The sequence below is a fragment of the Arachis ipaensis genome, chromosome B7, assembly GCF_059453495.1.
Source record: "Arachis ipaensis isolate K30076 ecotype BB chromosome B7, ASM5945349v1, whole genome shotgun sequence".
NCBI classification, from domain to species: Eukaryota; Viridiplantae; Streptophyta; class Magnoliopsida; order Fabales; family Fabaceae; genus Arachis; species Arachis ipaensis.
Window position 1 is genome coordinate 103,346,430 of NC_142442.1, and position 11,711 is coordinate 103,358,140.

The 11,711-nt window shown below is 39.2% G+C and overlaps 1 non-coding gene across 1 annotated transcript; it reads right to left on the minus strand.

Moving 5' to 3' along the window:
• Positions 1 to 274: 274 nt before the first annotated feature.
• LOC148553579 (small nucleolar RNA R71) lies at positions 275 to 383 on the minus strand. Its single transcript, XR_015893759.1, has one exon. It is a non-coding gene; the product is annotated as a small nucleolar RNA R71 (small nucleolar RNA).
• Between the last annotated feature and the right edge of the window lie 11,328 nt (positions 384 to 11,711).

Here is an 11,711-nt window from a genome sequence, read left to right on the forward strand (position 1 = left end):
ACCTTAATTAGTTTCTCTGATGCAACAAAACTGCAAGTTTCATGGACTTCCATCTGAAGATCCTTTTCAGTTCTTAACTGAATTCTTGTAGATCTGTGATATTGTTAAGACTAATGGAGTAGATCCTGAAGTCTACAGGCTCATGCTTTTCCCTTTTGCTGTAAGAGACAGAGCTAGAATATGGTTGGATTCTCAACCTAAAGATAGCCTAAACTCTTGGGATAAGCTGGTCAAGGCTTTCTTAGCCAAGTTCTTTCCTCCTCAAAAGCTGAGTAAGCTTAGAGTGGATGTTCAAACCTTCAGACAGAAAGAAGGTAAATCCCTCTATAAAGCTTGGGAGAGATACAAGGAACTGACCAAAAAGTGTCCTTCTGACATGATTTCAGAATGGACCATCCTGGATATATTCTATGATGGTCTATCTGAATTAGCTAAGATGTCATAGGATACTTCTACAGGTGGACCCATTCACCTAAAGAAAACGCCTGCAGAAGCTCAAGAACTCATTGACATGGTTGCTAATAACCAGTTCATGTACACTTCTGAGAGGAATCCTGTGAGTAATGGGACGCCTCAGAAGAAGGGAGTTCTTGAAATTGATACTCTGAATGCCATATTGGCTCAGAACAAAATATTGACTCAGCAAGTCAATATGATTTCTCAGAGTCTGAATGGAATGCAAGCTGCATCGAACAGTACTGAAGAGGCATCTTCTGAAGAAGAAGCTTATGATCCTGAAAACCCTACAATAGCAGAGGTGAATTACATGGGTGAACCATATGGAATTACCTATAATCCCTCATGGAGAAATCACCCAAATCTCTCATGGAAAGATCAACAAAAGCCTCAACAAGGCTTTAATAATGGTGGAAGAAGCAGGTTTAGCAATAGCAAGCCTTTTCCATCATCCACTCAGCAACAAACAGAGAACTCTGAACAAAATACCTCTAATTTAGCAAACTTAGTCTCTGATCTATCTAAGGCCACTGTGAGTTTCATGAATGAAACAAGGTCCTCCATTAGAAATTTGGAAGCACAAGTAGGCCAGCTGAGTAAAAGGATCACTGAAATCCCTCCTAGTACTCTCCCAAGCAATACAGAAGAAAATCGAAAAGGAGAGTGCAAGGCCATTGATATAACCATCATGGCCGAATCCAAAGAGGAAGGGGAGGACGTGAATCCCAGTAAGGAAGACCTCCTGGGACGTCCAGTGATCAATAAGGAGTTTCCCCCTGAGGAACCAAAGGAATCTGAGACTCATCTAGAGACCATAGAGATTTCATTAATCTCCTTATGCTATTCATGAGTTCTGATGAGTATTATTCTTCTGAAGAGAATGAGGATGTCACTGAAGAACAAGTTACCAAGTTCCTTGGTGCAATCATGAAGCTGAATGCCAATTTATTTGGTAATGAGACTTGGGGAGATGAACCTCCCCTGTTCACCAATGAACTAAAAGCATTGGATCAACTGATATTGCCTCAAAAGAAACAGGATCCTGGAAAGTTCCTAATACCTTGTACCATAGGCACCATAAACTTTGAGAAGGCTCTATGTGACCTGGGGTCAGGAATAAACCTCATGCCACTCTCTGTAATGGAGAGACTAGAAATCTTTGAGGTACAAGCTGCTAAAATCTCATTAGAGATGGCAGACAATTCCAGAAAACAGGCTTATGGACAAGTAGAGGACATATTAGTAAAGGTTGAAGGCCTTTACATCCCTGCTGATTTCATAATCCTAGATACTGGGAAGGATGAGGATGAATCCATCATCCTTGGAAGACCCTTCCTAGCTATAGCAATAGCTGTGATTGATGTTAACAGAGGTGAACTAGTCCTTCAATTGAATGAGGACTCCCTTGAGTTTAAAACTCAAGGACATCCTTCTGTAAACATGGAAAAGAGGCACAGTAAGCTTCTCTCAAAACAGAGTCAACCAGAGCCCCCACAGTCAAACTCTAAGTTTGGTGTTGAGAGGCCACAACCAAACTCTAAGTTTGGTGTTGAACTCCCATATCCAAACTCTAAGTTTGGTGTTGGGGAGTCTCAACAATGCTCTGAACATCTGTGAGGCTCCATGAGAGCCCACTGTCAAGCTATTGACATTAAAGAAGCACTTGTTGGGAGGCAACCAAATTTTTATTTATCTAACTTTATTTTTATTGTTATTTCATGTTTTATTAGGTTCATGATCATGTGGAGTCACAAAATAAATAGAAAAATCAAAAACAGAATCAAAAACAGCAGAAGAAAAATCACACCCTGGAGGAAGGACTTACTGGCGTTTAAACGCCAGTAAGAAGCATCTGGCTGGCGTTCAACGCCAGAACAGAGCATGGATCTGGCGTTGAACGCTAGAAACAAGCAGCATCCTGGCATTCAGATGTCAGAAATGCACACTGAGGAAGAGCTGGCGCTGAACGCCAGAAACAATCATCTGGCTGGCGTTCAACGCCAGAAATTTGCTGCATCTGGGCGCTAAACGCCCAGAACAAGCATCAATTCGGAGTTTAAATGCCAGAATTGCATGCAAAGGCATTTTACATGCCTAATTGGTGTAGGGATGCAATTCCTTGACACCTCAGGATCTGTGGACCCCACAGGATCAACTCAGCATCTGTGGACCCCACAGGATCCCCACCTACCTCCACTCACTATCTTCCCTCTTCTCAATGTTCATCCTCTCTTCCCAATAAACACTCTTCCCCATAACTCTTCACCAATCACCTCAATCTCTCTTCCCTATCACCACTTCACCACTCACATCCATCCACTCTTCCCTATAAACCTACCTCATAAACTCCACCTACCTTCAAAATTCAAAATCAATTTCCCACCCAAACCCACCCTATATGGCCGAAATTAACCCCCCCTCCCTTCCCTATATAAAGCCCTCCACTCTTCTTCATTTTCACACAACACAACCCTCTCTTCCCCTTCTTGGCCGAATACACCTCTCCCTCCTCTCCTCCATATTTTCTTCTTCTTCTTCATTTATTCTTTCTTTTCTTGCTCGAGGGCGAGCAATATTCTAAGTTTGGTGTGGTAAAAGCATAAGCTTTTTGTTTTTCCATTACCATTAATGGCACCTAAGGCCAGAGAAACCTCAAGAAAGAGAAAAGGGAAGGCAATTGCTTCCACCTCTAAGCCATGAGAGATGGAAAGATTCATCTCACAAGCCCATCACTTAGAAAATGATGGAGCAAACAAGAGAGCCTATTCATGGAGCTCAAGAAACACATGAGGAAGCTCACCATCAAGAAATCCCTGAGATACCTCAAGGGATGCACTTTCCTCCACAGAATTTTTGGGAGCAAATCAACACCTCTCTAGGAGAATTAAGTTCCAACATGGGACAACTAAGGGTGGAACATCAAGAGCACTCCATCATCCTTCATGAAATTAGAGAAGATCAAAGAGCAATGAGGGAGGAGCAACAAAGACAAGGAAGAGACATAGAAGAGCTCAAGGACATCATTGGTTCCTCAAGAAGGAAACGCCACCATCACTAAGGTGGACTCATTTCTTGTTCTTACATTCTCTATTTTTCGCTTTCTATGTTAAATGCTTATCTAAGTTTGTGTCTTACTACATGATCAATGTCTTTAAGATATCAATGTATTTAGTAACTTTGTCTTTAAGATATCAATGTCCTATGAATCCATCACCTCTCTTAAATGAAAAATGCTTAAATTCAAAAGAACAAGAAGTACATGAGTTTCGAATTTATCCTTGAACTTAGTTTAATTATATTGATGTGGTGACAATACTTCTTGTTTTCTGAATGAATGCTTGAACAGTGCATATGTCTTTTGAAGTTGTTGTTTATGAATGTTAAATATGTTGGCTCTTGAAAGAATGATGACAAAGAGACATGTTATTTGATAATCTAAAAAATCATAAAAATGATTCTTGAAGCAAGAAAAAGCAGCAAAGAACAAAGCTTGTAGAAGAAAAAAAAAAGAAAAAAATAGCAAAAAAAATAGAAAAAAAAGAGAGAAAAAGCAAGCAGAAAAAGCCAAAAGCTCTTAAAACCAAAAGGCAAGAGCAAAAAGCCAATAACCCTTAAAACCAAAAGGCAAGGGTAAATAAAAAGGATCCCAAGGCTTTGAGCATCAGTGGATAAGAGGGCCTAAAGGAATAAAATCCTTGCCTAAGCGGCTAAAACAAGCTGTCCCTAACCATGTGCTTGTGGCATGAAGGTGTCATGTGAAAACTTGAGACTGAGCGGTTAAAGTCAAGGTCCAAAGCAAAAGAAGAGTGTGCTTAAGAACCCTGGACACCTCTAATTGGGGACTTTAGCAAAGCTGAGTCACAATCTGAAAAGGTTCACCCAGTTATGTGTCTGTGGCATTTATGTATCCGGTGGTAATACTGGAAAACAAAGTGCTTAGGGCCACGGCCAAGACTCATAAAGTAGCTGTGTTCAAGAATCAACATACTGAACTAGGAGAATCAATAACACTATCTGAACTCTGAGTTCCTATAGATGCCAATCATTCTGAACCTCAATGGATAAAGTGAGATGCCAAAACTATTCAAGAGGCAAAAAGCTACAAGTCCCGCTCATCTGATTGGAGCTATGTTTCATTGATAGTTTGGAATTTATAGTATATTCTCTTCTTTTTATCCTATTTGATTTTCAGTTGCTTGGGGACAAGCAACAATTTAAGTTTGGTGTTGTGATGAGCGGATAATTTATACGCTTTTTGGCATTGTTTTTAGTATGTTTTTAGTAGGATCTAGTTTCTTTTAGGGATGTTTTCATTTGTTTTTATGTTAAATTCACATTTCTGGACTTTAAGATGATTTTGTGTGTTTTTCTGTGATATCAGGTATTTTCTGGCTGAAATTGAGGGACTTGAGCAAAAATCAGATTCAGAGGTTGAAGAAGGACCGCTGATGCTGTTGGATTCTGACCTCCCTGCACTCAAAGTAGATTTTCTGGAGCTACAGAACTCAAAATGGTGCGCTTTTAATTGCGTTGGAAAGTACACATCCAGAGCTTTCCAGAAATATATAATAGTTCATACTTTGGCCGAGTTTACATGACGCAAAAGGGCGTTGAATGCCAGTTCTACGCTGTAGTCTGGAGTTAAACGCCAGAAACACTTCACGAACCAGAGTTGAACGCCAAAAACACGTTACAACTTGGCGTTCAACTCCAGAAGAAGCCTCTGCACGTGTAAACTTCAAGCTCAGCCCAAGCACACACCAGGTGGGCCTCGGAAGTGGATTTATGCATCGATTACTTACTTCTGTAAACCCTATTAACTAGTTTAGTATAAATAGGACTTTTTACTATTGTATTAGACATCTTTGGAACCATCTTCGGATCATCCTGGATTGTATTTTTAATCCTGTGATCACGTTTTGGGGGCTAGCCTCTTGGCCATGCCTGAACCTTTCACTTATGTATTTTCAACGGTAGAGTTTCTACACTCCATAGATTAAGGTGTGGAGCTCTGTTTTTCCTCATGAATTAATGCAAAGTACTACTATTTTCTATTCAATTCAACTTATTCCGCTTCTAAGATATCCATTTGCACCCAAGAACGTGATGAATGTGATGATTATGTGACGCTCATCATCATTCTCACTTATGAACGCGTGCCTGACAAACACTTCCGTTCTACATGCAACCAAGCTAGAATGAGTATCTCTTAGATATCTAATACAGGGGACCGAGTCTGAGTTATTAGTATCTTCGTGGTATAAGTTAGAACCCATGGATGACCATTCCTGAGATCCGGAAAGTCTAAACCTTGTCTGTGGTATTCCGAGTAGGATCTGGGAAGGGATGGCTGTGACGAACTTCAAACTCGCGAGTGCTGGGCGTAGTGACAGATGAAAAAGGAGGGTGAATCCTATTCCAGTATGATCGAGAACCTCAGATGATTAGCCGTGCCGTGACAGAGCATTTGGACCTTTTTCACAAGAGGATGGGATGTAGCCATTGACAACGGTGATGCCCTTACAGAAAGCTTGCCATGGAAAGGAGTAAGACTGATTGGATGAAGACAGCAGGAAAGCAGAGAGTCAGAGGAACGAAAGCATCTCTATACGCTTATCTGAAATTCTCACCAATGATATACATAAGTATTTCTGTCTTTATTTTCTATTTATTTATTATTATTATTCGAAAATACTATAACCATTTGATATCCGCCTGACTGATATTTACAAGGTGACCATAGCTTGCTTCAAGCCGACAATCTCCGTGGGATCGACCCTTACTCAAGTAAGGTTTTATTACTTGGACGACCCAGTGCACTTGCTGGTTAGTTGTGCAAAGTTGTGAAGTTATGTTTGGACCATGGTATTGTGCACCAGTTATTGGCGCCATTTCCAGGGAGAGAACGAACAACAAATTTTACAACCTCAGAGTAACAATTTCGCATGTATCAGTTAACCTTTACTAAAGTAAAGGAAAGTCAAGGGACTAATTAGTTTGACCTTCGAATCCTATTTATTTCCTAAGAAAAAGTTGGGATTATTGAAGTTCAGTTCAATTAGCAAGATAACGATTATCAATTATCCTGAGTTTAATAATGTTGAGTTACTGATTTCTTAACCAAGACCAAAAGGGAAAAAGTAAAATTGTTGGAATAAAAATGTCCTTAGATGGAAAGCAATGGTAACACAAATTAAGGAGAAAGCAATCAATAACTGAAATACCTCAAATAATCATTAATTCAAATCATAACATGGAAAGGGTTCATAAGTCAAGTTGGCAACATTTATAGGTACGAATAAAAGCATTAAAGTAAATATTAAACCTGGATTGAGAGTCACTCTTACAAACTAAGAGAAGTCCTAAATCCTAATCCTAATCCTAAAAGAGAGAGGAGAGAACCTCTCTCAAACTAAATCTAAATCATGGAAAGTGAAAATTGGCGAGCTCTCCCTGAATGTATGCGTTCCCTCACTTTGTAACCTCTGGTCTATGCCTTCTGGACTTGGATTTGGGCCAAAAAAGGCTTCAAAATTTTCTATGAGCGTCATTCGGAGCGTTTCCTTGCCACGCGGTCGCGTCAGTCATGCGACCGCGTCATGTGCGTTCTGCTTAAGGCGCGCAGTCGCTTCAGTCATGCGGCCGCGTCGCTGCTGATTTGCGCTTGGCACGCGATCGCTTCGTTCATGCGATCGCGTGGATGCCAGTTTCTTCAGAAGCTCCGTTTTGTGCTTTCCTTCCATTTTTGTATGTTTCCTTTCCATCCTTTAAGTCATTCCTACCTTAGAAGATCTGAAACTACTCAACACACTAATCACGGCATCGAATGGAAATAAAGGTAATTAAGATAATTAATATTAAAGCATAGGAAACATGTTTTTCACATACATCACATAATAAGGAAGGGAAAGTAAAACCATGCAATTAATATGAATAAGTGGGTGAAGGATTGAATAAATCACTCAAATTAAGCACAAAATATATCATAAAATATGGGTTTATCACATTGTCTCAATCTTTGAAAGGCTTTGTGATAAACTACTATTTTATGGTTTATCTTGTGCTCAATTGAGTGAATTTTATCAATCTTTAATACACTTGTTCATACAAAATGCATGTTTTACATTCTCCTTCCTAATTTTGTGCTATGATTGAAAACATGCTTCTTTGGACTTATATTTGCTAATATTAATCCTCTCTTATTACCATTCGATGCCTTGATATGTGTGTTAAGTGATTTCAGAGATTACAGGGTAAGAATGACTCAGAGGATGGAAAGGAAGCATGCAAAAGTGGAAGGAATACAAGATGTTGAAGAAATTGCTAAGATGTCCAGCCTGACCTCTTCGCACTCAAATGGTCATAACTTGAGCTACAGAGGTCTAAATGATGCGGTTCTAGTTGCATTGGAAAGCTAACATCCAGGGCTTTGCAACGATATATAATTTGCCACAGCTACCCTGAAGCCAGGTGATATGAACACGTGGATCACGCGGACGCATGACCTCGCAGAAACGCAATCCACACAAACGCGTGGACGACGCTTCCGCGTCATTTTCCCGCGACCTGTACGTACCAGAATACGCTGGGGGCAATTTCTGGGCTGTTTTTAACCCAGTTTTTGGCCCAGAAAACACATATTAGAAGCTATAAAGTGGGGAAATCCATCCATTCAACGGGATGTCTTCCATTATTCACTTTTCATTTTTTAGATGTAATTTTAGAGAGAGAGAGAGGCTCTCTCCTCTCTCTTAGGATTTAGGATTATTTCTTCTTCATCACAGGTTCAATGTTCCTTTAATTTATTTTTCTACTTTTATTTTATTACTTTAATTGATAATTATCTTTTCAATTTAGCTTATAAACCTTTCCATGTTAGATTTGAATTTATGTTTAAACGTAATTTGAGGTATTTCAGATTTATGATTGCTTTATTCTATTTATGATATTTTCAATTTAATTTAGATATTTTCTTCCTTTTGGCTTTGGTTAAGTAATTGGTAACACTTGAGTTGTCAAACTCAGCAGTGGTTGAAATTGGCAGATTACTAATTGATCCTGATCACTCTAAAGCTAGTCTTCCCACAGGGATCGACTAGGACTTGAGGATCAAACTAATTAGTCCACTTGACTTTCCTTTGCTTTAGTAAAGGTTAACTAAGTGGGATTAAAACTCAATTCTCATCACCATCGATAAGGATAACTAGGATAGGACTTCCAATTCTCATACCTTGCCAAGAGCTTTATTAGTTATTATTTTAACGACTTGTTATTTTACATTACTTGTTCCTTATTTTAAAAACCCAAAACAAAATTCTACCTTTTCCATAGCTAATAATAAATCATACCTCCCTACAATTTCTTGAGAAGACAACCCGAGGTTTAAATACTCGGTCGGGTTTGCTTAAGTGACAAACAAAACTTTTGTAGGAAAGGAATTCTTGTCGGTCTAGAAGCTATACTTACAACGGGAATTTATTTGTGAAAATTCTAGATCGCGCGAGAGTTTCTCTCTTTCACTTTGGTTCATGGAAGTTTGTGTGGACTGTGAGTTTTGGAAGAGATTTTGTGTCAAGGGATAGTTAAGTGATGAAGAATTTTTAGATGAAAAACTGGGAGGTGAGGTTTGACAAATTTCCATGAATACATTGAAGGTTTGCTCAAGTGATGATGGCTCTTGATTAATAGAGTATGACACATTGAATGCTCTCTGATTTTGATCCTCCCAATCACAACTTGAAGAATTGTGGAATTCATCACAGTATGGATCATCTTGTGGCATTGGGGGACAATCTTGCATGAATTTATTGAAAGTGCACTCCAGTGAAGATGTCTCTTGATGAACAAAGTATGGATCATCAAGACCCCTTTGATTTTGCCCCTCCCAGTCACAATATGAGTGGTTGTTATAGCAGTACGAGTCATCTTGTGGCTCTAGGAGGTGTTCATACTCTTTCATTCCTTGTTGATACTCCCACCCACCATTAGTATAAAGACATGAATCATCTTGTGGTGGTGGGCAATATTTCATGAAATTGTCTTGATCATTTTCTGAGGCATATCCCCATTGATTGGGTTGCTCAGAATGTGTTAATTTTTAGTGATACTCCCAGCCACCATTAGAATAATGACTTGAATCATTTTGTGGTGGTGGGAAATATCCCATATGATTCTCTTGCTCATCTTGTGGTTCTGAAGCATATCTCCATTGATTGGAGTGCTCAGAATTTGTATTTTCTTGGTGATACTCCCAGCCACCATTAGAATAGTCAATTGGTGATGGTGGGTAATATCCCATAAAATTTGTTTGATATTAAGGTGAGTTAAACTCCATTTGAATTTTGTAAAACGCAACACCAATGAAAATTGAAATTCATGTCACAGAGAAGAATTTCTTAGTGAGGCAATAACACAAACACCTTGGTTTCAGCAGAAAACAGAAAATTAAAAGAACAAAAACCAAGAAAAATGCTTAATCTATACTTCTCACCCACTTAATCACTGTCGATCTATATCAATCCCCAGCAACTGTGCCAAATACTTGATGGGTGAAAATTAGATTTCCACACAAAACTCACCGGCAAGTGTACCAGGTCGCATCAAGTAGTAATAACTCATAGGAGTGAGGTCAATCCCACAGGGATTGATGGATCAAGCAACTTTAGTAGGTGATTAGTTTAGTCAAGCAGACAGTGATGAATTTGGTGAAAATTTGACAACTGAATGTAAATTGCAAGAAATATAAAGTGAAGAATGTAAATTGCAGTGAAGCTTAAATGACAAGGAAAGTAAATTGCATCAGATCTAACTTGCAAGAAGTAAATTGACAGAACCTTAAAGAGAAAGAAATGTAGATTGCAGAAAATGTAAAGGGAATTGGGTGCTGGGAAATTAAATGAAGCCGTAGATCAGAATTCAGAACAATTACAGAAGATGTAAATTTTAAGGAAATGTAAATCAAGCTCACAGCAAACTCAAATGTAAATTACAGAGGAATAGAATGTTAAAATTATAGAAAAGGAAATTGTAGCAGAGTTGCAGAAGATGAAATTGCATAAACTGAATTTAATATAACTGAAATGTAAAAGTGTATCAATTATACTAAGCTCTCTGGAGTCTCTAATCCTCCAAGAGAGATCTGGAGTCTGTAATCCTCCAGCCTGAGCTTCCTATTCCAATCCTACTCCTACTGTGTGATGTGTCTTTTACAATAAAACTGATGCTTTATATAGGCTTTACAAAATAAAAATGAAATTGAAATTGAAAACAAATTACAATTAAATGCAAAATTCCTATTCTAGATGATCCTTGTGCCTTTGAGTGATGTTCAATGGGCTCTGCTTGCTTTGTAGCTTCAATGGGCTTGAATTGGAATTAATTGAGCCAGAAATGCAGCTTTTAGGAGAGTGTAGCGTTCATTTAGAGAACGGAGTGTTCAGGCACCCACGTGTATGCGTGCTGTACGCTTGCGCGTCCCTGGTGTTTTGGCTCATCGATGCGTACGCGTCACTTGTGAGAACGCGTCCCTTGCAACGTTCACAAAACGAACGTAGTGTTCGTGCAACGAACGCTCCTCCCACGCTTGCGCGCCTTGTGCGCATGCGCATGGATGGCAAAATGTCACTTCTGCGCTCCAGTGTCTTGTACGCGTGTGCGCCAATCCACGACTATCATTACATCGAGGCGTGCGCGGCATGTATGCATGCTCGTCGATGACTAAATTCAAATCCCACTCTGAAATTATCATAGGCGTTCACTCAGACTGAACGTAGTATTCGTTGTGGGTGAACGCTGTTCCTCGATGCACGCGGACGCGCCATGTATGCATACTCGTGGTTTGCAAAATCATCATTTGCGCGTAAGCGCCTTGTACGCATGTGCATCACTTGTGAACGTCGCGTTCTTGGCCTGAGAGTGCTTCTTCCTTGGTAAATCATGGGCCATGCTTTTAAAAGCGTGGCCTAAGGCTCCAAACTTGCTCAAACTTCAAAAGTATGTCCAAAATTCTTCCTTTGAGCTTATTTTGTTCCTTCTACTTCTTTTCCTTCATCTTTTCACCTATCATCAACCAAACAGATACATTAAAGCCTTGGCATAATCATCAAATCTTGCATCATTCATATTATTAACTAAATCTTGCAAGAAATCTAATGAAAATGCATAAAATTAGCAATGTTTGATTGAATCAAGACAAGCATGAAATTATCACTCAAACACTTATTTGTTGCCTAACAATGCATAAAAACCAAATAAAA